Source organism: Chrysemys picta, chromosome 1 (genome assembly GCF_011386835.1).
Source record: "Chrysemys picta bellii isolate R12L10 chromosome 1, ASM1138683v2, whole genome shotgun sequence".
NCBI classification, from domain to species: Eukaryota; Metazoa; Chordata; order Testudines; family Emydidae; genus Chrysemys; species Chrysemys picta.
In genome coordinates this window covers 200,655,195-200,680,359 of record NC_088791.1, presented here as the reverse complement: position 1 = coordinate 200,680,359, position 25,165 = coordinate 200,655,195, and positions in this window count along the sequence as shown.

Sequence of the window (25,165 nt, the reverse complement as noted above, 5' to 3'; positions counted from 1 at the left end):
TAGCCCTTGTTGTTGCTGACAACACCAGGTCAGAACGGTTATGTTACTTTCTCATCATTTTGTGTTTTCCAACCCTATCTTTTGTAAAACATCCTGCTTACTAGAGCTGAGTAAACAATTCATAACATGTAATTTATATGGAGCACTTAGTTTCTTTTTTTCTGTTTCCAGATTGTCCATGAGTAGTTGACAGCTATTCTTTAAAGTGTATTTGCTACAAGGAATTACCTGTGAATAGCTTCTGACACTAATTCTTGGTCCATAGTTTGATGAGCAGTTCCATGTGTTTTGATTTTCAGAATTTAAAATGTATTGGTAAATTTTAATTGGACAAAATTAGCCACATGATATTATTTCTGGTTCCCAGACTGAATAAACATGGGATCAGTTTAGTGGATTGAATATCTTCATTTAAGGTTCAAAATTTCAATGCCAATATTCTCTAATATCAGATGAAAATGTTTCAATGAACACTCCTGCCCCTGAAAGAGTTTCCTGCAACAATAGTTGCCAAATATTTTCATACGTGGACAACTTCTTAAGAGAGCGATTCTCTTATAGCCCATGTCATCTGCTAATACCAATTCCACGTCTTCTTGGTGGTAGCTCTCATGCATGGAGAAATGATATGTCAGTATTAAGGCAAGATTAAAATAAACTTGCTTTCAGGGATGGGGGAATGGGGAGTGTGGGAGCAGTAGGAGATAATGCAATAGAAATATTATGGGGCTGGTCTATGTTTCTGGCCCCTTAAGTTGTTCTTAAGCGAGTTGTTTTGTGTGTGCAGGCTGGGCGGGGCTCTGCAGCTGCTGAGGGTGGAGGTGAGAGTGGGACCCAGAGGGGCTGGAACAGCTGTCAGGGAGCAAGTATGCACCAGGGTGATTGGACTGGATCTGGGAACATGGGTGTAGTTTGTGGGGAGTAGGGTGGCATGGCCCCCGAAATTGCAAGCTTCAGGCTGGCACGGAATTTGCCTCCCCACACATGGATCCAGTGGTGTTGGAACAATTTTTATAGTAGAGGTGCTGAAATTGAACAAAACTGTAAACCCTGTATATGTTGGAATTGCCACACCCCCAGCACTCCTAGTTCCAGCACCCCTGCATGGCCCCATTGGCCTGACTGGAGCTGCCTCCCTAAATAGATAAGTCAAACTACCCCTATATTGGGAGCACCTATCCCCGGTAACAGAGATGTGAATCACCAGGACCCCTCTTCCCAGCCTGGAGCTGCCTCCTCCACCCGTAGCCAAGACTCAGTAGCTTCCTGTGCTCCCTTGCACAGAATCCGCCTGGATTCTCTTTTCTATTGCTGATACCCCAACCTCCCCTGTCTGCCACTGACTCACCCTACTCCTCACGCAGAGCATCCACCCAGCCCCCCTGACTCCCCAAACTCCTTATGCAGAGCACCCATCTCCTGCTCCCCCTGGTCAGTACGTTTAGGTTTCAGTATGCACTGCCGCCTCCCCTCTCCCCCATTCAAAGCATACTTCTGCCTCCTCTGATTGCTTCAGTGAAATGGGTGCAACAATTTCCCACCCTTGTACTTGGGCCATTTAGTTCCTTTCCCTCACAGTGGGGATTTCTGTTTATTAGTTACAAAAGCTCTCCTCATTGCTTGTAGGTCCCACAGTTTTAAAGTTTTCTGGTTACTTTGCAGTTTCGTTCCTCTCTTGTGTTTAGGTGCTCTTCCAGTCTTCGTGTCATCCACTGATCATGGCTGAATTTACACCAGATGATCAAAGGGTAAGTCCGCACTTGTAGCTGAGGATGTGATTCCCAGCTTGAGGAGACATACTCATACTAGCTCTTGTCAAGCTAGCACACTGAAAATAGTAGTGTAGCTGCAGTAGCACAGGTAGCGGCATGGGCTTGCCACCCGAGTTACCCACAGGATCTGATCTGTACATAACACATTAAGAAACCATGTGATCTTATTACTGCAAACTTTGGCCTTCTGCTTCTTTCCCCAGGCCCTTCTGTTTTGTCTGCTGAAGATGCTCACTTGTGTCATGTTTGAATTTGGACTGAGTGATCTTTGAGGCAGGGATTGTGTCTTTTCTTACTCCTGTGACTCACTTAACACACTTTAAGATGCTGTAATGGGGTGTACTCACCTCTTCTGAGCACCTCTTGGCCAAGTTTGTGCCTGCACACACTCTTTCTGATTGTCCCTCCTCTGGAGACAATGTCTTCACCCTCTTGGAGCTTCCTGGCTATAGCTCTCCAGCTGGGCTACTATAGTTCAGTTCCCTCCTCTGGGGTGCCTCACTGTCCACGCCTCTTCCCCCAACGGCTAAAGGAGGGTTGAGGGGGTGGGGGGACCCGGGCCCACCCTCTACTCCAGGTCCCAGCCCAGGGACCCTGTAGATAGCAGCTATCTTCTTCTTCTTCAGTGCTTAGCTAGACAGTTGGCCATAGTGATTGTTCACCATTTGGTCCATTCTCGTGCAACCACAAAGGCTTGATGGCCTGAGAGTCCAACATCGGAACAGACTTGATGAACCCATGTTATAGGGGGTCTGCCTCTGGGCCGCCTCCACCCCTCAGTTGGTGGAATTTTATCCCGGATGTTACAAGCCGCCCGGAGAATGGCATTGGCTGGACTGTCTTGTGGTGTTGTGGCTATCTGCTGTGTCCCTTTATCTAAGTCACGCTGCTGTTCTAATTCCCTGGGCCACTTCCCCATGACCCTGTGCCATTTTCACCCTTACCTCAGGGCCTTGTCCTGATGGAGTCCCCTCAACCAACTCGGGCTCCTTCTCGCTCTCACTGGCTTCTGGCAGCACTACCTCATCCAAGGTCCTGTAGCTCTGTCAGCCAGCCACACCATCCACACTCCTTCGGTTCCAGCAAGGAACTGAACTCCCCTCTGGCCCTGCAGCTCTTCTTATACTAGGCTGCTGGGCCCTGATGGGCTGTGTCCCATACAGCCACTCTAGGCGGCTTGGAGGACCCTCTCCACTGCCCTCTTTTGGGGTGTGGTAGGGCCACAAGGCCTCCAGCAGGGGGCCTCAGAGGGTCTGGTATACCCCATCACAGATACTTAAAAATAAAATAAAGTCTCTCTTTCCCTCCTTGTTCATTTCTTTAACTTTGTCATAGTGATGACCTATGAAATATTCATATCTCACAAACATCAGAACATGCCCTTTAATTCACCCATTCCAAGAGCTGCACAAAAGGAAACTTTGCCTACTGAAGAGATTGATTGATTATTCATTGATTGATGGGGCCTTGCCTGGCCAGTCTTAGGAGCCTCAAGATGGCTATCTGACATCTGGATATCAACTCATCCCTTGAACACCTTGTTTTATTTCTTGCACCATCAAAAAATTAATTCTCCTGAAGCTAAATTATTTAAACATGATTTGACAACATGAGTAAGAGTACTTCAAGCATGAAAACTACTGTGATAGAGAACTGATTTTTAACAATACAGAGAAGCTGTAAACAACTTCATTGCACACATCAAAATGGTTTACTAGTCTAAAATTATTCCATGTGTTGGAAATGAATTCCCATTAGAATTATCTGGATTTCATGAGACAGAATGCCATAGAACAAACTGGCAATACACCGCATAAATTGGTGTCTATCTTGGCCCCTTGGTAGTGCATGGGTAATTTGAATGGCAATGTACTAAGTTATGAAACACCGTTGCCTTAAAAGGTGAAAATGAAGATGTACAGGGAATCCAAGATCAAAATGAATAATACAGGCAATTAAGAAAGTTATGGCTTAAGCCAGGCAGACTGATTTAAAAGAGGAACACTCCTGGAGGTTTAAGAAACATTTCTGATGTGTTCATACACATTTGGTTGTTCCAGATGGAAAAAGGCTCCAAGACAGATACTTTTGCATCTTTTTGCAAGGCCAATGGCCAGAAGCTCCAAAAGGAAAAGAGCTCTTTAGTCCATCTATTGATGAAAAGGTGAAAGCATTGCCATAGAGAACTGCATAGGCTACCTACCATCATTCCTCTAGTGATACTTGGGGGAGTCACCATAACTATGCATGAACTTGGATATTGGGGGCAGTGCTATCTGGGTTTCCTGTAGAAATAACTTCAGAGATGTGGATATTAAATTGTAAATATTTTACTGTGAAATTCATTTACTCACAGATTGTATCAGATTTTCCTCAGTAACAACTGACCCAGATAGAGTTTGCACTTTGGCCTCTTTCACTGTTTCAAAGAGCATGGAGCTTAACCCCCTACCCCAAAACATTAAGAAGCACATGGAATTGTCTTTACAAATCACAAATGATTTCCTGTTTTATCTTTGTTGCTGGAGTTAAACAGGACATTCTGAATACTTCACATCTCCTGTTGAAGCATGTGTGTTATCCACCAACTTCATCTTCCTCTGTGATGAGGATTGCAGGTGGGTATCTTCCAAGAGACAAAAAGTCACACTCAGGATGCCACTTGTTTGGGCATCAGAACATAAAATGATACGTTAATACACAGCAACATGACTGTTAAAAGGTGAAATTTAACTCTTCTTTGCCGGTCAGATGCCTGTAATCACTGCAGATAATGGATCATGCTGCTGCCAATCCTCTCTCTTGGCTCTTTTCAAACTGTCGCCTTCAGTTTGGTTTTTCAGTGTTCCAAATATTTCACTTTCAATGTAGACACTCCTAGGACTGCATGTATCACACGCAAGGAAGTGGATTTTGGCTGAAGAGATTTTATTTAGAAAAGGTCAACAGCATAATTAGCCAAATTGTGCACAGACTTGGAAGCAGTAGGGTTGCATGGTCTAAGACTCTGATTCAGCAAAGCATTTAAGCACTTACTTAGCTTTAAGCAAGTGCTTTCCTGAATCAATTCCTGAGTCAACCCATAATTTAGCTCAGTTTATTTTATTTTTCCATTTTGTTAAGAAAATGTATATCCTGTTTAGAACTTTGGTGTGTAACCCTGCAAAACAATAAATAAACCAATAAATAAAATTAAACTCCTGATGTCAATGGGAGTACCATCATGAATATGGGCTACTTTTGTAAGGAAGGATTTTTCTGGATAGGGCTGTTCTTGATATCCTGATTTTAAAGACACTAAAAGGAAGTGAGAGAAGATACTGAAGTCTTTTTACTACCACTAAGTTCATTTTGTGAATAAAAATCTGGCTCAGGTTTTAGCTTTCACATCATGTTTGAGAAGCATGTATTCCATGCTATTAAAAGTGACCAGATCTTGAAAGTTTATATCAATTTCATGTAAATTTGAATAACCCAGGACTTGAACTCGAGTTACAACAGACCATTTTAAAGGAATTTTGGATTCAAGGATAATCTTGTTTATAGAATCTCTTCCAGTTTGATTACACATGATTTAGAAAAACCTTTAACTTATTCAACACTCACTCTCACTCTCTCATGTATTTTTAATGCGATTGTCCTGTTTCTTGTTCTCCAGACTATAATTGCATTTTAATTAGAGAGGGGCTCAAGATGAATAAATGTGGATCCAAACATTGAGCACTGATGATAAGATCTGAAGTTTTGTTTTGGCTTATTTGCAAAATTGTGGCAATCTGGATTCAGATTTCCAATAACCCAAAATTTCTTGGGTACTTAAATCTGGTGTGTGGATTTGGGCCCATTTCTAATATTAAAAGAGAACAAACAGAGCTAAAATATTTTAAGGACAATGAGGCACCGAAAAGCAAGTTATGAGCCCACGATTTCTTTTTATAGAAAAGTCATAAAAATTAAGGATCTTTTAAAACTATCACAACTGTTCCCCTATTTTTGTCCATCTCATTCCCATATTATCCTTTCCCCATATCTTTCAATTTGTGGAAGAATACCCGAAAAAAAGGTTTTGGAAGCATCGGCACATTTTTTAGCAATATTTTATTGTGCGAACACAGTGAGGATTTGTATTGCAGGGTGAAAAATCTCTCTCAAAAACATCATTTTCCAATGGAACTTCTATGGCCTACATAATATGATATTTTTTTCTTGTCCTTTGCTGCCAATGAAACAAACTATTTTTTCTTTCCACAAAACAACTCTCAAAACAAGAATGTCTCAAATATCAAGAATAACAGCCAGTGATATCCCTTCTGGCCCCAACGTCTATTGAAAAATTGGATGAATTGGTGCTACTGTCATTGCCTCTGGCCTGCCACCAGGAGTGATTCTGTGGTCCCTTCTTGACCAGGGCTCAGCCCTGTAAGCACCTGATGAAACTCATACACAGTATTTGGGTTGACTGTGAGTAGGAACATGACAATCAGCAATGTTGGAAGCTGTGAGCTTCAAAGGAAGGTCTGAAAGCTAGAAGCCTCTGGTAAGTGGCTGAGTCTTAATCAGTGGACGGGGCATTCACATAGGCCAGGGCTTTATAAAGCAGTGCACAAGTGACCAGGGAGCTTTTGCAAACAGGGGCTGCTAACCGGGAGTTTCGCAAGGGAGTTTGGAAGGGGAGTGGGAAGGGAGCGGGGGGTCCCTTTAGTCCCCTTAAAACTTATAAACCAAACTACATTCAAAACCTTTTGCTTAAACAACCCTTTCATTAACTAGGAGACAATGCAGGCAGAAGCCCAGCTGCAGAGTGGGGGCTATCCAGTTTATTGCACTGAGTGCAGCATGTATGATTACCTGCCCTGTGGGCGGGTGGTGTATGTGTGCATTTGGTGCAAGGAGCTCCTGGCCCTCAGAGACCACGTACGGACTTTGGAGGCCAGAGTAGCAGAACTGGAGGAGCTAAGGGAGGCAGAGAGGTATGTTGATGAGGCTTTCCGGGACACTGTAGAATTGTCCCACCTCCGGTCAGACAGCCCCTGTGCTGTTGAGGAGGATGAAAGGCCCAGGGAAGCAGAGCAGTCAACGGGAGCAGAGGGAAACCTTCCCATAGTTGGGACTCTCCTTCCAGATGGTGCTGGGGTTGCCTCTCGCACTGAGGTTGCCTCTCCGGGGGAGGAAACTCCAGTTGCTAGGAAAAGGCAGGTGTTAGTAATGGGAGATTCGATCATTAGAAACGTAGATAGCTGGGTTTGTGATGACCGGGAGAACCACATGGTGACTTGCCTGCCTGGTGCAAAGGTTGCGGATCTCTCGAGGCATCTAGACAGACTTATGTGTAGTGCTGGGGAGGAGCCGGTGGTCATGGTACATGTAGGTACCAATGACATAGGGAAGAATAGGAGAGATGTCCTGGAGGCCAAATTTAGGCTGCTAGGGAAGAGACTGAAATCCAGGACCTCTATGGTGGCATTCTCAGAAATGCTCCCAGTTCCACACGCAGGGCCAGGTAGGCAGGCAGAGCTTCAGAGTCTCAATCCGTGGATGAGACGATGGTGTAGAGAGAAGGGGTTTACATTCATTAGGAACTGGGGAAACTTCTGGAATGGGGGGAGCCTATACAGGAAGGATGGGCTCCACCTAAACCAAAGTGGAACCAGACTGCTGGCACTAAACATTAAAAAGGTTGTAGAGCAGTTTTTAAACTAGGAGATGAGGAAAAGCCGACTGCTGCAGAGGAGCATGTGACTCGGACAGAGACTTCTCTTAGGGGAGACTCTAATGATAGAGAATTTCCAGGTTATAGTCAGGAGCAGAGGATGGAAGAGGATAAAGTAGGGGCCAGATCAGATGATAAACATTCACATAAAAAAGAATCTGATACATCAGAAAAGGGCAGACAAATAAACAGTGACAAGTTTTTAAAGTGCTTGTACACAAATGCTAGAAGTCTAAATAATAAGAGGGGTGAACTAGAGTGCCTCGTGATAAAGGAGGATATTGATATAATAGGCATCACAGAAACCTGGTGGACTGAGAGCAATCAATGGGACACAATCATTCCAGGGTACAAAATATATCGGAAGGACAGAACAGGTCGTACGGCGGGGGGGAGTGGCACTATATGTGAAAGAAAATGTAGAATCAAATGAAGTAAAAATCTTAAGTGAATCCACATGTTCCATAGAATCTGTATGGATAGAAATTTCATGATCTAATAAGAATATAACATTAGGGATCTATTATAGACCACCTGACCAGGACAGTGATAGTGATGATGAAATGCTAAGGGAAATTAGAGAGGCTATCAAAATTAAGAACCCAATAATAGTGGGGGATTTCAATTATCCCCAAATTGACTGGGAACATTTCACTTCGGGACGAAATGCAGAGATAAAATTTCTTGATACTTTAAATGACTGCTTCATGGAGCAGCTGGTACGGGAACCCACAAGGGGAGAGGCAACTCTAGATTTAGTCCTGAGTGGAGTGCAGGAGCTGGTCCACGAGGTAACTATAACAGGTCCACTGGGAAATAGTGACCATAATACAACAGCGTTCAACATCCCTGTGGTGGGAAGAACATCTCAACAGCCCAACACTGTGGCATTTAATTTCAAAAGGGGGAACTATGCAAAAACGAGGGGGTTAGTTAAACAGAAGTTAAAAAGTACAGTGACTAAAGTGAAATCCCTGAAAGCTGCATGGGTGCTTTTTAAAGACACCATAATAGAGGCCCAACTTCAATGTATACCCCAAATTAAGAAACACAGTAAAATAACTAAAAAAGAGCTACCGTGGCTTAACAACCATGTAAAAGAAGCAGAGAGAGATAAAAAGACTTCCTTTAAAAAGTGGAAGTCAAATACTAGTGAGGCAAATAGAAAGGAGCATAAACGCTGCCAGATTAAGTGCAAGAATATAATAAGAAAAGCCAAAGAGGAGTTTGAAGAACGGCTAGCCAAAAACTCCAAAGGTGGTAATAAAATGTTTTTTAAGTATATCAGAAGCAGGAAGCCTGCTAAACAACCAGTGGGGCCCCTGGACGATCGAGCACAAAAGGAGCACTTAAAGATGATAAAGTAATTGCGGAGAAACTAAATGAATTCTTTGCTTCAGTCTTCACGGCTGAGAATGTTAGGGAGATTCCCAAACCTGAGCCGGCTTTTGTAGGTGACAAATCTGAGGAACTGTCACAGATTGAAGTGTCACTAGAGGAGGTTTTGGAATTAATTGATAAACTTAACATTAAAAAGTCACCGGGACCAGATGGCATTCACCCAAGTGTTCTGAAAGAACTCAAATGTGAAGTTGCAGAACTGTTAACTAAGGTTTGTAACCTGTTCTTTAAATCGGCTTCTGTACCCAATGACTGGAAGTTAGCTAATGTAACGCCAATATTTAAAAAGGGCTCTAGAGGTGATCCCGGCAATTACAGACTGGTAAGTCTAACGTCTGTACCGGGCAAATTAGTTGAAACAATAGTAAAGAATAAAATTGTCAGACACATAGAAGAACATAAATTGTTGGGCAAAAGTCAACATGGTTTCTGTAAAGGGAAATCGTGTCTTACTAATCTATTAGAGTTCTTTGAAGGGGTCAACAAACATGTGGACAAGGGGGATCCAGTAGACATAGTGTACTTAGATTTCCAGAAAGCTTTTGACAAGGTCCCTCACCAAAGGCTCTTATGTAAATTAAGTTGTCAAGGGATAAAAGGGAAGGTCCTTTCATGGATTGAGAACTGGTTAAAAGTCTGGGAACAAAGGGTAGGAATTAATGGTAAATTCTCAGAATGGAGAGGGGTAACTAGTGGTGTTCCCCAAGGGTCAGTCCTCGGACAAATCCTATTCAACTTATTTATAAATGATCTGGAGAAAGGGGTAAACAGTGAGGTGGCAAAGTTTGAGGATGATACTAAACTGCTCCAGATAGTTAAGACCAAAGCAGACCGTGATGAACTTCAAAAAGATCTCACAAAACTAAGTGATTGGGCAACAAAATGGCAAATGAAATTTAATGTGGATAAATGTAAAGTAATGCACATTGGAAAAAATAACTCCAACTATACATAGAATATGATGGGGGCTAATTTAGCTACAACAAGTCAGGAAAAAGATCTTGGCGTCATCGTGGATAGTTCTCTGAAGATGTCCGCGCAGTGTGCAGAGGCGGTCAAAAAAGCAAACAGGATGTTAGGAATCATTAAAAAGGGGATAGAGAATAAGACAGAGAACCTATTATTGCCCCTATATAAATCGATGGTACGCCCACATCTCGAATACTGCGTACAGATGTGGTCTCCTCATCTAAAAAAAGATATACTGGCACTAGAAAAGGTTCAGAGAAGGGCAACTAAAATGATTAGGGGTTTGGAATGGGTCCCATAAGAGGAGAGATTAAAGAGGCTAGAACTCTTCAGCTTGGAAAAGAGGAGACTAAGGGGGGATATGATAGAGGTATATAAAATCATGAGTGATGTGGAGAAAGTGGATAAGGAAAAGTTATTTACTTATTCCCATAATACAAGAACTAGGGGTCACCAAATGAAATTAATAGGCAGCAGGTTTAAAACAAATACAAGGAAGTTCTTCTTCACGCAGCGCACAGTCAACTTGTGGAACTCCTTACCTGAGGATGTTGTGAAGGCTAGGACTATAACAGCGTTTAAAAGAGAACTGGATAAATTCATGGTGGTTAAGTCCATTAATGGCTATTAGCCAGGATGGGTAAGGAATGGTGTCCCTAGCCTCTGTTTGTCAGAGGATGGAGATAGATGGCAGGAGAGAGATCACTTGATCATTGCCTGTTGGTCCACTCCCTCTGGGGCACCTGGCATTGGCCACTGTCGGTAGACAGGATACTGGGCTAGATGGACCTTTGGTCTGATCTGGTACGGCCGTTCTTATGTTCTTATGTAATGGAGTATGCAACAGTGAACGCTCTTCAGGACAGAGAACTGTGTGTGTGCAGTGCCTAACACAATGGGGACTCTATCCTGATTGGGCCTTTTAGTTATTAAAACAAACAATCCTGCAGCTGCTCCCATTCTCCCACCATCTTACTGCCCGGAGAATGGAGGGAGGGCTTTAAATATGGAGTAAAATAAGGCCTCTTCACCCTGCTGCTTTGGTGGTGAAGGGGAAGCACAAGGGGAGCATTAAATGGAAGCAGCTCACTGGTTCCTCTTCTCTCTCTCTGAGGAAGTGTTTACTTTGTTCCATTGGGGCACTATTATCTTAGGTAGCTTTACTAGCTAATAAAAACATCTTGTGTTGAAACAAACCCTTTGGTAAATACAATACCATGTGGCAGTGGGTTCATCCATCTGCCACTGAGCTCACACATCACGTGTTGTGAGGCACAAGACAATGCCTCTACATACCCAAGGTGTGTATATACTGGTTGATGAATCCAGATGCTATGTGTTATTGTGTGCTTACTGCAGATAAAAAAGAGGTTGTCTCAGTTTCCCCTTGGCTGCAGGGCAAGTGCTGACAGGGAACAGGAGGCAATATAGAGGGAAAGTGTGGACTGCAATGAAGGGTTCTGTGACAGTCCCATGACTCCAGTTACACAGTTACTGTTTTGGGACAGAAATATAGCAAAGGCCAGTCCATGCTCCAAACACCTGCAGGTAAGCAGAAACCCTGTTTCCTGGAGTGGGGTGAGGAGGGAGTTAATGATTCAATATAAATAACTCAGGATCTGAAAGGAGCTCAGGTCCATTTATGATGCTACTGATCCGGCAGAGGAAAAGTACCAATCTTCTGCATATGTCAATCTTTGTGTACCAAGCAAAAGGTTATTTTTAGTACAGAAAGGTGACATCTCTTACTGATTACCTGCATAATACCACAATACTTCACTGGTACTCTCTTTATTAATATTCTAGACATTGGCTAATGCTGTGCCTTCACTTCATAAAGTGTCACCTATTCTCTCATTTATTTGAAATGGCACTTTCTGCAACATGGCTCTTCCTCCACCTGGAGTGAGGGTCATCAGAGGTGATGGAGGCCTTCCAATCAACTATGGCCTGATCCTGCAAGATGCTCTGCATGGACAGCTCCCCTTACATGCATGGAGCTCTGTTGAAGTAATCGGGTTTCTGCATGGGTGCCAAGGTTAGCCTGTGAGAAGCAGTTTGTGGGCTCAGGGCCCAGGACATTCTCTTCATTGGGGAGGACAGCCCTTATGTCAGCATAATATAGTTCCAAAGGATATCCCTGCTGTCTTATGCTGTGGACCTTAGATTAGTATTGAGTCACATTATGTTAGCCAGTAAGGCATAGAACTTGGTGTATAGGTAGCAGCTGGGTAACTGTGGACGCTGTTTATTCTTCAAAAGGGCTGGATTCGGAAGGAGCGGGTGTGGTGTTTCTTGACATGGACTGAAAAGGGAGCTGAAGAATGTTTTTTTTTTTCCCAGGGCTTAAGACAAAAAAGATGAAAACTAAAATTTAGTTTGGTTTGGCTTTTTATGAAACTGGAGAGAGCTGAGCTTGAAAAAACAAGGGCTTTTGGAGCCTGTTGTACAGCTCTGGCGTGTGATGTTTTTCTAACAGCCTCTCTTCACTGTCATCAGAATGCTATTTCTCTAGACTCACTGTGGGAGGCAACAGATTTCTTGGAAAAGAAGGCTGGCTTGACACCCACAGGCTAGCAATGGTTTCACAAGAAAGAACATGACTTTATGTTTGACTCTCTTGAAAGGAGATTAGCGGCACTGTGATTTGTAAGAATTGCCAGGGTGTGTTTCCCCCCTTCCCCCTCTCTGAGTCTGAATTCCAGCAGGTAGGTGTTAGTGAGTGAAGCATTTCTGGCATGATTTCTGTCCCCATACAGTAGAATGGGAGTGAAAGATGACACACTATAAATGAGGGGGAGGCCAGCACAACTGAGAAATAGAGGGGGCGAGAGAGGCAGATTGGCTCAGTTTTTTTCTCTCCTGTTCCTTTGCAGTTGAAACCCTTTGAAGGTTTTCACCATTGAGTTGAAAATTACATACATGCAGAAACGTTCCCCTCCCTGTACCCTGTATTGACTAATAGTCAATATGGGTCCACTACAGCATGCACACACGAGCATATATGTGGTAGAAAAAAAACTCCTGAGAGGAATGCCTTTTCTTGAAATGGATGACAAACATAGAGATGTTTCCCTTGAAGTTCTCTGGTGTTATGAAGTATCATGTAAAGTAAACCCTGAATGAGAGACAAGTTAGACCTCAAAAGCAGCAAGTTGCATATGTTTTTCCAAAGTCAACACATCTATAACTCTCCAGATATATTTATAACCTTCTGGTCACTTGTTTTGGACAGTTGTTAGTGCACAGTTCAGGTGATGATAATATTCCATTGATTGCACTATGGCAGATTTCCTAACAGATAGATTCTGCACCCTTACTAAAAATAAGGAGTACATTATTCCTTAAATAGTTCCACTGAAATCAACAGGATTATATGCAGAGTACTTTAATAATTGTAAATTAGAGTATCAGTATCTGGTCCTAAATAATTAAGATGGCTCAAGTCACATCTAAGGGACATTCATTCCAAACCACTGTGACATAGGAAACTAAAATAAAAAGAGCCAAGCCTACCAGTTGGTTCTTGCCTTCTCAATAAATGAAGAACATAGATGGATGGATAATGAGCCAGTTTTTATTTATAACAAAATCAGAGGGCACTTCTATCAATGTTTCAGAAATAAGCAAGGGAACTGATATCAGTAACAAACTACTGGTGATATTACACACATACGCACATGCTATGGTTGAATGGAACCAGAATATATGATGTTCTTAACAAGAATGGTTAACAAGAACTCTTCTTCTAAGTGATATGTGCATCTAGAACAGAGAGAAAAGTCTTCTCTAGAGCACAGTAGCATTGGCCTGTGATGACTAAGGTCTTGCTTTACAGAGAAAGTTAATAATAGTTTATAAGCTAAAGTGAACAGGAAGAATTTTGGGTGAGCTTTCTAAAGAGGAAGTGACTCAATTTCTCCGCAGGAATAGGTGGGGCTGTAAAAGTTATGGAACAACCCCCAACTGTGTAGAGTCACTGGAAGTGGACAGAGAGGAATGTTGTATCCCAGATCAGGAAAGCCTTTAATTAGTACACTGTAGCACAGTGTGCCCTCAGCCATAACACCTCACACTGTGATCCTGTCAGATTTCACAATCTAAGAGGGATCAGGCTTAGTCATTACAGGGGGAAAAACAGGTGCTGTGGGGAGTGGTGTTGGTGATTCAGTGCATGGTACTCTTCCCACTGAGTCAACGCTGAACCAATTCCTAAGTCGGGGGTTGGGAACACTGTGCTGCTGGAAGCACCAGATATTTTTTTTAAAGTTGCTGTTCCACCACCGTACATCCCATGGCGTGGATTCCCTGTGCCTATGGGTAAAATTTTCCAAAGCACCTAAGTCCCATTTTCAAAAGGAACTTCCAGTGAGACTTAGGCCTGTTCTATACCTAAAACTTAGGTCAACTTAGCTATGGCACTCCAGGGTGTGAAAAAAAATCATCCCTTGAAAGATGTAGTTAAGCCTCAGGATAGACATTGCTAGGCTGATGGAAAAATTCTTCCATCGACCTGACATCTCCTGTTGAGGGGGTGGATATACTGCAGTGATGGAAAAACCCCTTTGCTGAGAATTCTGAGCATCTGTGTCACTTTTGAAAATGGGACTTAGACTCCTAAGTCATGTGGGCACTTTTGAAAATGTTACCCTCTGTCTGTACTCTTGGGGCTGGGTCCAAAACCACTGAAGTCCAGGGAAAGATACCCATTGATTTCAGTGGGCTTTGGATCAGACATTGAGATCGTGAACCCGTTTTTACTCTGTTCTTTATGGCACCAAACATGCTGTAGGCCTTCAACAAATAATATTAATATTTGCATTAATGACTTGGAGGGTGGAGTGGACTTGTAAAAATTGTGGACAACGCAAGGTTTGGCAGGGTTGAAAGCAATTTGGAGGACAGGATTGGAATTTAAAATTATATTGATAAACTGGAGAATTGGTCTGGAATCAATAAGATAAAATTCAATAAAGACAAGTGCCAAATACTACACTTAGAAAGGAAAAATCCAAAGTACAAATACAAAATTAGGAATAATTGGCTGGGCGGCAGTACTGCTGAACAGGACGTGAGGGCTATAGTGGATCATAAGTTGAATATAGTCAAGTGTATGATGCTGTTGCAAAAAAGGAAAATGTCATTCTGGGATGTAATAACAGAAGTGTCATATGTAAGATATCGGAGGTATTTGTTCCACCCTAGTCTGTACTGGTGAGCCTCAGCTGGAGGCCCGTGTCCAGTTTAGGGCACCACACTTTAAGACATACGTGGACAAAGTGAAGAGAGTCCAGAGAAAAGCAACCAAAATGATAAAAAGTTTAGAAAACATGACCCATGAGTAAAGGTTGAAAGACTTAGGCATGTTTAGTCAAAAGAAGAGAAGGCTGAGGGGGGACATGGTAACAGTCTTCAAATACGTAAAAGGTTGCTATACAAAGGCTGATCAATTGTCCTCCATGTTGACAGAGGATAGAACAAGAAGTAATTGGCATAGTTACATTTTTATCAGTGACCTAGAAGAAATCATAAAATCATCACTGATAAAGTTTGCAGATAATACAAAAGTTTGGGGGAGTGGCAAATAATGAAGAGGACAGGTCACTGTTTCAGAGCAATCTGGATGGCTTGATAAACTGGATGCAAGCAAACAATACATGTTGTAATATGGCTAAATGTAAATGTATAATCTAGGAACAAAGAATGTAGGACATACTTACAGGATGGGAGAACTCTATCCTGGGAAGTAGTGACTCTGAACAAAGATTTGTGGGTGGCGGTGGATAATCAGCTAAACATAGCTCCGAGTGTGATGCTGTGTCCAAAAGGGCTAAAGCAATCCTTGGATGCATGGACAGGGGAATCTCAAAGAGGAATAGAAAGGTTATATTACCTCTGTATTTGGCACTGGTGCAACCTCTGATGGAATCGTAACAACGTGTGTTGGGTACATAGACTGCGATCAGACTACTGCTGGAATGCTGGTTCCAGTTTTACTGTCCACACTTTAAAACGGGTATTGAAAAATTGGAGTAGGTGCTAGGAAGAGCTACAAAAATGATCTGAGCTGTGGAATACATGCTTCAAAATGCTAGACTTAAGGAGTTCAGTTAATTTACAGGTGACTTGATCATGGTGTATGGATACCTACCCATACATAGGTATGGGCCTTTTAAGCAAGACTGAATGTCTTTCTAAAGAATGTTTTATTTCACCCCCAAGTTTTTGGGCTCAATATTATTTGCAGGGCTGGCTTTAGGCCGATTCCACTGATTCCCCGGAATCGGGCCCCGCGCCTTAGGCGCCTTTTAACATTTTTAATTTTTTTACTCACCCGGTGGCGGTCTGCTCCGGGTCTTTGGCGGCATTTTCGGGGGGGTTGTCTTTCAGTGCCGTGGAAAACCCGGAGCAGACCCCGTGCCACCGAAGACCCGGACCACCGCTGGGTATTCGAATTGGGCCCCGCAGGTCCTAAAGCTGGCCCTGATTATTCGTATACATAGTAGTGAAGAGCAATTCCCTCTACTGCAGGAATTACTGGGTGAAACTCTAAAGCCTGTGTTATACTGAAGATCAGACTTGGTGGTCATAATGATCTTTCTGGCTTTAAACTCTATGAATTTGATTCTTTATTTTAATTACAAAATTACTGGATGCTGGGAATGCAGTGAGTAGAATGTAGTATAGGACTTGAAAAAATTCATCATAAAATCATACATAATTCCTTCAAAATGGCTGTCAGACAAGTGCTGTGCTGTCCAATGTATTTGAAAGTTGGCTAAAGGATCATAAACCAAGAAGCAAGGTAAACAACAAGATCTCAAAATGTGAGGGAGGTGTCTAGTGAGGTGCCACTGAGGTCTAGTTTTATTCAGCATATTTACTAATTGGACACAAAAGGTAAACAGCACACTAATTAGATTGTACTAAACCTGGAGGTTTCACACATCAGTGAGGAATAAAGTATGCTTTGAGGGCAAAGGAACTGCATTCTGCTGCTACTTTCCCAGATTTCTTCCCAAGAAATACTTTTAGTCACAATGTCATTGGGAACTTGAATTTTAGGTTTTGTGTTTAAGATAGTACTATAGTTCTAAAATATATCAAATCCAGGCCTGCTATCTAATCTAATCTGTCAAACAAATTTGGTTTTATACTTTTTATACCAAATAGTAACATGGTATCATTAGGGTCCACTAGACAAAAGGAGCTCATCAGAAGGATGGCACTTTAACAGTGCAGTTCTAACCTCCAGCTTCATTCTCAGTGTTGGATAGTAGCCCAAATCCTTGTTTAGGTCTGGAACCCACAACTATATGACCTCATTCTGTCATGATTTTTCTGTATCAAGCAAAATCTACCTACACATTTCAGTTCACAGATGCTTCCTCAACATAAGAGTTTTCTGCTGTTATCACAATAACAGTCGTGCCTGGCATTGAGTAGGAATGAGTGACATCAAACGGTGAGGAGGTTCAGGCTCATTTGAGGTTTCATTTTTGCTGAAACTAATCTAAACCTTCTGAGGTCTCTTATTTCCTCTCCTCCTCTGCTTCCCGTCCAAACATTATCCAGTCTTCTAACACAATCTGATCAATTTTACTTCCCCTGACTCCATCCTTCCTTCCCCATGGTGCCTAATTTTCTTTCCAGGTCCCTCAACTACAACTGCTCAGGCCCTTATGCTTCTATTTGCCCTCCCTCCAAACTCCACCTACTACAGCCCAGAAAGGCCCAGTGGCTGCCCGAAACCTTTTTGTAGCCAACATCCAAACCCCATAAAAATGCTCCATCCCATTCAATCGCAGAAAAAAAGAAAAGGGAAAATATGAACCTTGACTACACTAGAGAATTGCACAGTTGCACCTTGCCTGTGTGCTAACACATCGTTGGATATTGCATTCGCTGCAGTACATCTGTACTAGCCACCCTGTTTTGGTAACACACAGTGTATTTCAGTCACATGCAGTATTTCCTGAAACAACTGCTGGGTTTGTGGATTGTTGCAACTCTCCCACCGTGGCTGACACAGCTCCCTAGAGCAGATGCACAAGGTCTATGACACATTATGTATGTTCTACACTTACTCACATTTTTCATTTGCTCTGATGAATGCTGTGAATAATTCTATCCTGTACAAGGATACATGCCTGCTTCGGGAAGATAAGGGGTTACGTTCTGCTAAACTGTTCCATTTCTGATGTCATGGCAGAGAGTAACCACCCTCCTCCTGTGACTTTTTTGGACTGACCTGGAACCAGGCAGCCTACAGCACCCATGAGGAGCAGTGGTACCTCTGAATGGCAGTGCTCAAGCAGGAAAGGGGCTTGCAGAGTCTTTTGGCTGTTGGTATTATTGAAATTATGACTTTCTATTTTGTTCACAGTTATTTTGATTATTTTGGTAGGGTTGAAGTTCCCTCCCTTGTTCTGTCTCCCTTTAAAATGCTGAGACGAGAATTGTCCTGGCCTGGTCTAGAAAGAAGAGTTTCTGTGGAGCCCCTCTATGAGGTCTAGCCAGTGTCCCTCCATTGTGTCTACCCTATCTCATGCAGTGGGGCCAGTCATGCAGTGACACGGGGACACCATTGGGTCATGGACAGGCAAGTAAGTTTTACTTTGGGCCGCGGGATCTGCCTGGCATATCTGTGTATGATGTTAATCTCTCTTCTGGTTTCTCTTCCTTAGATCTCAGGAATCTGGCAGATGTAGGAGAGGCAACTGTCTTACTGCAGTGCCAGCCCTGGGCCCCCTTTAAAGAAGGAGCATCCATGTCTGTATTTATAAGTGGGTATGCACATGGTATTGTTGCCCTTTGGCCTGAGCGGTTTAGCCAATATTTGGGACCTTCCCAGGTGGTTTCTGGTAAGATGGAGGAGGTATTTCTTTGGTGCAATCCTGTTTATTTACAAAGAATGTACACAAGGTCCTGTTTCCCTCAACAGAGCAGGAACAGGAGGCAGTTTCCTTGGTCAGAGAGCTAAATCTCCCTTTCCGAAGAGTACCTGTCCAAAAGAAGCTTTGTTTCTGGCTTCCTCCCAGGGTTATGCACCACTGATTCCTCCCACTGTCTGCTCTCTTTCCTCTTGATTTCTGGTTCCTTTCACACAGCCACAGACAGACACAGCTGCAACAAATCAATGCTCCAGCCACTGGGTATGCAATCAGGCTCCAGGAAAACCACTTTTGCCACATGGCTTAGCTTCTGCTCAGGCCTTGCCATGCCTGGCCCATGCCTGGGGTAGTGGCTTCTATTGTTTCAGCTATCACTACTGAAAGGGGCATTTAATTTCTTCCTCTTTTTGCTTGAATGAAAGGTACTTAATTGTTGGAGTTTCCCATCCTGGTCAACATAGGAGAGTCAGTTTGTTTCAGTGCAACTTCCTGGGAGAATGTAAACCAGTGAGGGATCAGCAGATGCGTCCACACATCAGGCAGACGTGCCCACGTGTTTTTGCCCACAGCCCGCTCTCTTTGCTCACACTTCTCTTCATAGGTGTAGTTTGACTTCTATATTTGGGGGGCAGCTCCAGTCAAGCCAACTGGGCTAGACATGCGGGGGGGGGGGGGGGGTAGGGGGAGGAAATTCTGTGCTGGCCCACAGGGGCACCATTTCAGACTTTTTTTTGGGGGGGGGGGGTTAACTGTGATTCCAGGGGCTACTTAGGCAACTGAAAACTCTAATTTTTTTTGCAGATAATTTCTAAGCTGTTATTTGACAGGAGCACTGTATCTAATTCCTATATCAAGAAAGAAAAATTAAATAAATATTAGACCCACTTCAGCTCTAATACTAACATGTTCTGACATCTTGTGGCAAGTCACTTATGGGACAACTGGTTAGGTTTAAAATTGTAATGTATATTCCTACTCAGATACTCTTACTAAAGTCAGAAGGGACAATCGGGACCATCTAGTCTGACCTCCTGCACATTGCAGGCCACAGAACCTCACCCACCCACCTCCTGTAATAGACCCCTAACCTCTGGCTGAGTTACTGAAGTCCTCAAATCATGGTTTAAAGACTTCAAGTTACAGAGAATCCACCATTTACACTAGTTTAAACCTGCAAGTGACCCAGGCCCCATGCTGCAGAGGAAGTGAAAAACCACTAGGGTCTCTGCCAATCTGACCTGGGGAAAATTCCTTCCCAACCACTAATATGGTGATCAGTTAGACCCTGAGCATGTGGGCAAGACCCACCAAGAAGATACCGGGGGAAAAAATTCTCTGTAGTAACTCAGAGCCCTCACATCAAGTGTCCCATCACCAGCCGTTGGAGATATTGCTACAGGCAGTCGCTGATGGGCCACACACCATTGTAGGCAGTCCTCTCATACCATCCCCTCCATAAAATTATCAAGCTCAATCTTAAAGCTCGTTAGGTGTTTTGCCTCCACTGCTCCCCTTGGGAGGCTGGTCCAGAACTTCACTCCTCTGGTGGTTAGAAACCTTCACCTAATGTCAAGCCTAAACTTGTTGATGGCCAGTTTACAGGGCCATCCCTACCCATACGCAAAGTACGCAGCTGCTTAGGGCACCAGGAACTTTGGGGCACCAAATTTCCTGGTGCCCTACACAGCTGCGTGCTGCTGCAGTCCCTGCTCCGCCTCTTCCCCATGGCCCCCGCCCCAGCTCCACCCCTGCTCTTCCTCAGCCCCACCCCCATTTCACCCCTTCCCCAAAGCCCCACCCCACTTCTTCCCCAGGGCCTCCGCCCCAGTCTTGCCCCCACTCCCCTGAGGACTACAGCAGGGTCAGGCCTGCACTCACTGGCAGTGGGAAGTGCAGTGGGGGGGGCTGCATAGGGCACCAAAATGGCTAGGGACGGCCCTGCCAGTTTATATGTATTTTTTCTGGGGTCCACATTGGTGCTTAACTTAAATAACTCCTCTCCCTCCCTGTTATTCATCCCTCTGATGTATTTATAGAGAGCAAGCATATCTCCTCTCAACCTTCTATTGGCTAGATTAAACAAGCCAAGCTCCTTGAGTCTCTTTTCATAAGATAGGTTTTCCAGTTCTCACATCATCCTAGTAGCCTTTCTCTGTACCTGTTCCAGTTTGAATTCATCTTTCTTAAACATGGAAGACCAGAATTGCACACACTATTCCAGATGAGGCCTCACCAGTGCCTTGTATAACGATACTAACACTGCCAGTAGCGTAGCTAGCAGGGTGCAGGGGAAGCAGCCACTTCCCCTCAGCACATTTCCCAAAAACGGCGCCTGCTGGGCCGGCACTGGAGGTAGCACGGCCGGAGGAGCCATTGGGCGGGGGGGCGGCAGGTGCGGCCGGAGGAGCGAGGGGGCCAGCTCCTCGGCCATCGTGCTCCACGGTCAGCATGGCCCCAACATCGCCGCAGGCACAGCCACCTCCTGCAGTGGCTCAGGGCTTGGCGGCCAAGCGCTCCCCGCCCTGAGCTGGAGCTGGGATCCACCCACAGCATGGGACCGGGATCGGCTGGGGACAGGCGGCAGTGCAGGATGGAAGGTGAGCAGCGGGGGGTCTGGTGCCTTGCACTAGGGGGTCCGGGCGAGGGGCTCCCCAGGGCCGGGCCCGCAAGGCAGGGGCACAGGCCGCGCTGTCTGGACGGGGGGCTCTGGCGTGGTGCAGGAGCCTGGAGCCCAGGGCGGGGAGACGGGACCCCACGGGGTGGGGCCGGGCGGCGCAGCCCGGTGGGGTACACCTGCAGAGCGGGTTGGGCAGTAGAGACTCTCCCGGGACAGCGGGGTGATGGGGGTATCTGCACCCCCGGGAAGTCCGCAGGAGTCTTGAGCCAGGCCCCGGGTTTAATCTGGGAGAGAAATGGGAGGAGCCAAGGAGGGGGCGTGGCCAGAGGAGGAGCCAAGGGGGGGCGCCTTTTTTATGTTTGCTCCCCCTACACTTAGACCCTGGCTACGCCACTGAACACTGCCCTATCTCTACTGGAAATACCTCACCTGATGCACCCCAGGACTGTTAGCCTTTTTCATGGCCACATCACATTTATGGCGCATAATCATCCTGGATCAACCAATACCCCCCCAGCTCTTTCTCCTCCACTGTCATTTCCAACTGATGAGTCCCCAGCTTATAGCAAAAATTCTTGTTAGTCCCTAAATGCATGACCTTGCACTTTGTACTATTAAATATCATTCCATTTCTTTTACTCCAGTTTTCAAGATCATCCAGATCTTCTTGTATGATATTCTGGTCCTCCTCCATACTGGCAATATCTCCCAACTTTGTGTCATCTGCAAATTTTATTAGCGCATTCCCACTTTTTTGTGCCAAGGTCAGTAATAAAAATGTTCAATAAGTTTGGTCCCAAGACTGATCACTGTGGAACTCCACTAATAACCTCCCTCTAGCCTGACAGTTCACCTTTTAGTATGACCTGTTGTAGCCTTCCCTTTAACCAGTTCCTTATTCACCTTTCAGTTATCATATTAATCCCCATCTCCTCCAATTTAACTAATAATTTATCATGTGGAACTGTATCAAATGCCTTACTGACATCCAGGTAGATTAGATCTACTGCATTTCCTTTGTCTAAAAAATCAGTTATCTTCTCAAAAAAAAAAAAAAAAAAAAATTAGTAACTTTGGCTCGGTCCACACTGGGGCGGGGGATCGATCTAGGAAACGCAACTTCAGCTACGAGAATAGCGTAGCTGAAGTCAATGTTTCCTAGATTGAACTAAGTTTACTTACTGCGGGTCCATGCGGCGCAGGCAAGCTCCCCCCTCGACAGCGCTTCCTCCTCTCGGTGAGCAGGAGTTCCGCAGTCGACGGGGGAGCGCTTCTGGGATCGATTCATTGCGTCCAGATGAGACGCGATAAATAGATCCCAGAAGATCCATCTCTACCCGCCGAATCAGGCGGGTAGTGTGGACTTAGCCTTTGTTACCATCTCTTGAATCTAACAACTGTAGAAAAGATTTAAAAATTTTATGAAAGTTAATGTTAAAAAATTATATAATACACAGATTAAGAAAAGAGTGTCTGTACATCTGGATATAGTGCTTAGATTATCCACAAATACAAAGTTTGTTTTAAAAGTCATAAGATACATATAGTACATAATCAGCAATAACCCAAATTTAGGTGAATAAATGTAACAATACAGTTTAAATATTAGCATCCAATTATTCAGGTTCATTACTCATAAAAAGTTATACAGAGAGTTGGTTGTGGAAAGCAAATATAGCAATGAGTGAAGATTGTCCCTCAGTAATTGAGAATTTTAGGGTAGGTTGTCCGTTAGAAAATACAATCCATCAGGGAAGTATTTCGGTTACTTTCCTGACTGCGCTTCTCATTGGTACTCCAGCTCATCCCTCCTGGTACTGCAGATGTCCGGTGATATCTACAATTACTTTCTATCATTTAGGCTCCTTTACTTTTTGCAATTCACCAAGCTTGAAACAGATCATTTAACTTTAGGAAACATCCTAACAGCCCGTTCTTATCTTAATCACCTGTTAATCACTCTGTTTATAAATAAAATTCTGACTTCTGCCTCAGGGACACAAACTGGGAGCAGTCTCCTGTCTCCTCTGCAGAACTCATTACATTGCACACTCCAGCTACCTGCCTGCCCGAGGCTTGCAGTTTGGGGGTGCACTGCCCCTCCCTGCCCCCCAAACTCCGCCCATGCTTCTCTTTGGCTTTTTCTGTTCTGCAATTCTCAGTGGTTTTAAGTGAAGGTCAACAGGTCTGTCAGCAGCAGCAGCTTGTCCTGTATTTGAGTCAGCTTGGCCAACTTTTAGGTGAGTTTTTTGAGAGTATTCTTATATTGTTTTTGTTAGCTCCTCCCGTTTTCAACTGTCAAGATTGAAGATGCTGCCATCTGTGCAGAATTGCATGTAAATACCCTGGTTGCAGTCTTTATAAGAATCTAGCAGCATATCCCCAAAGAGAATGGTAAACGGTGTAGGTCTGAGCACGGAGCCCTGCTTAATGCTATTCATGACAAAAAAGGCTCTGATGAAGCACTGTTTTCCAGCACTCCAGCCAGCATGCCAGCATGGAATGAGCACACACTGGTGATGAGTTTGTGTGGGTACCCAACTTTGTGCAAGATCTTCCAGAGACCCTGGCAACTAACAGTGTTTGCAGTGGTGCTTTGGCACAGAACCGTGTGATGTGTCCAGTGCTGGGTGTTGCATAGTGTGATTGCCTTTCACTTCTCGCTTTGTACCCAGCCGCCAGCTAGCTTTGGTAAAAGGAAGCAGAGTATGCAAGTCCTCCTTGCTGGCATGTAGCCTCTTCACAGTCAGGGCTCTCGGCAGTGCCTCTTTATGGGCACCAGCTGGAAACTGACTACACCTTGTGGCTTCAGACTAAATGTGCAAAGGATCTCAGAGCAGCCTGGGTGCCAGAGGTGTAATGTGCAGGCCCACCGGCATCTGGATATGCTCTTGTGCTCACCAATCATGCCTGAGCTATGGATAAATAGTCCCAGCTTAGTACTCCTTCTGGCTTTAACCAGATCTGTTATTGATGGCTGCCAGTAACACCTTCCAGCATAACAGTATGGTGTGTGTGTGTGTGTGTATTAACCTTTCTCTACTGTGTGTGCATTTTTTCAGCAGTACAGCCCCATTGGTGTGTGTGTGTGTGTGTGTGTGTGTGTGTGTGGAGAGAGAGAGAGAGAGGTGGATGTATTGTTAATGAAAAATGTATTAGAACTTTGCTTTACAATAAATATTTAAAAACCTTCTATTAATATACACACACACCTATACACAAAGGGGAAGGAAAGTGCTATTTTTATTACATATTATTGAAAACAAGGGGGGGAAATTTAGTTGTAATTAGAGCTGGTGGAAAATTTTCAACTTTGATTACATTTATTCATTGAAATTTCAAATTTTAACTGAAAAAACAACATATTTTCAGGATAATTTTTGCAAAAATTCTGTCCTGTTTTTCAAACCGCTCTTGTGGTAGTAGGATTTCAAGGCCTTTACTGAAAGGGGTGGGTGTAAGATGTTTGCAGGGCAGAGCGGAGACCAGCAAAGTATGGCTTTGACTGTTCTTAGCCTGTATGGAACCAGGAAGGACAATGATTTAGCAAGTGACTGGGGTTGGTCAGAGCTGTCACTAAGCCCTGGACTGGATAGCCCTGGGAGAACCAATTGCACGATCACAGCTGCAGCAGCTGTGTTTGCTGCCTGCACTGGCACTGCAGTGGTGCACTGATACAGTGGTGGTTACAGTAGTTCTGAGCCTTCAGAGCAAATGCAGTCACAATAGTGGTGTGAATAGCTGAGCATCACTGTCAGAAGTTGTGTATGTGGAGTGTTACAAGCATAATAAGGGTTTGCTC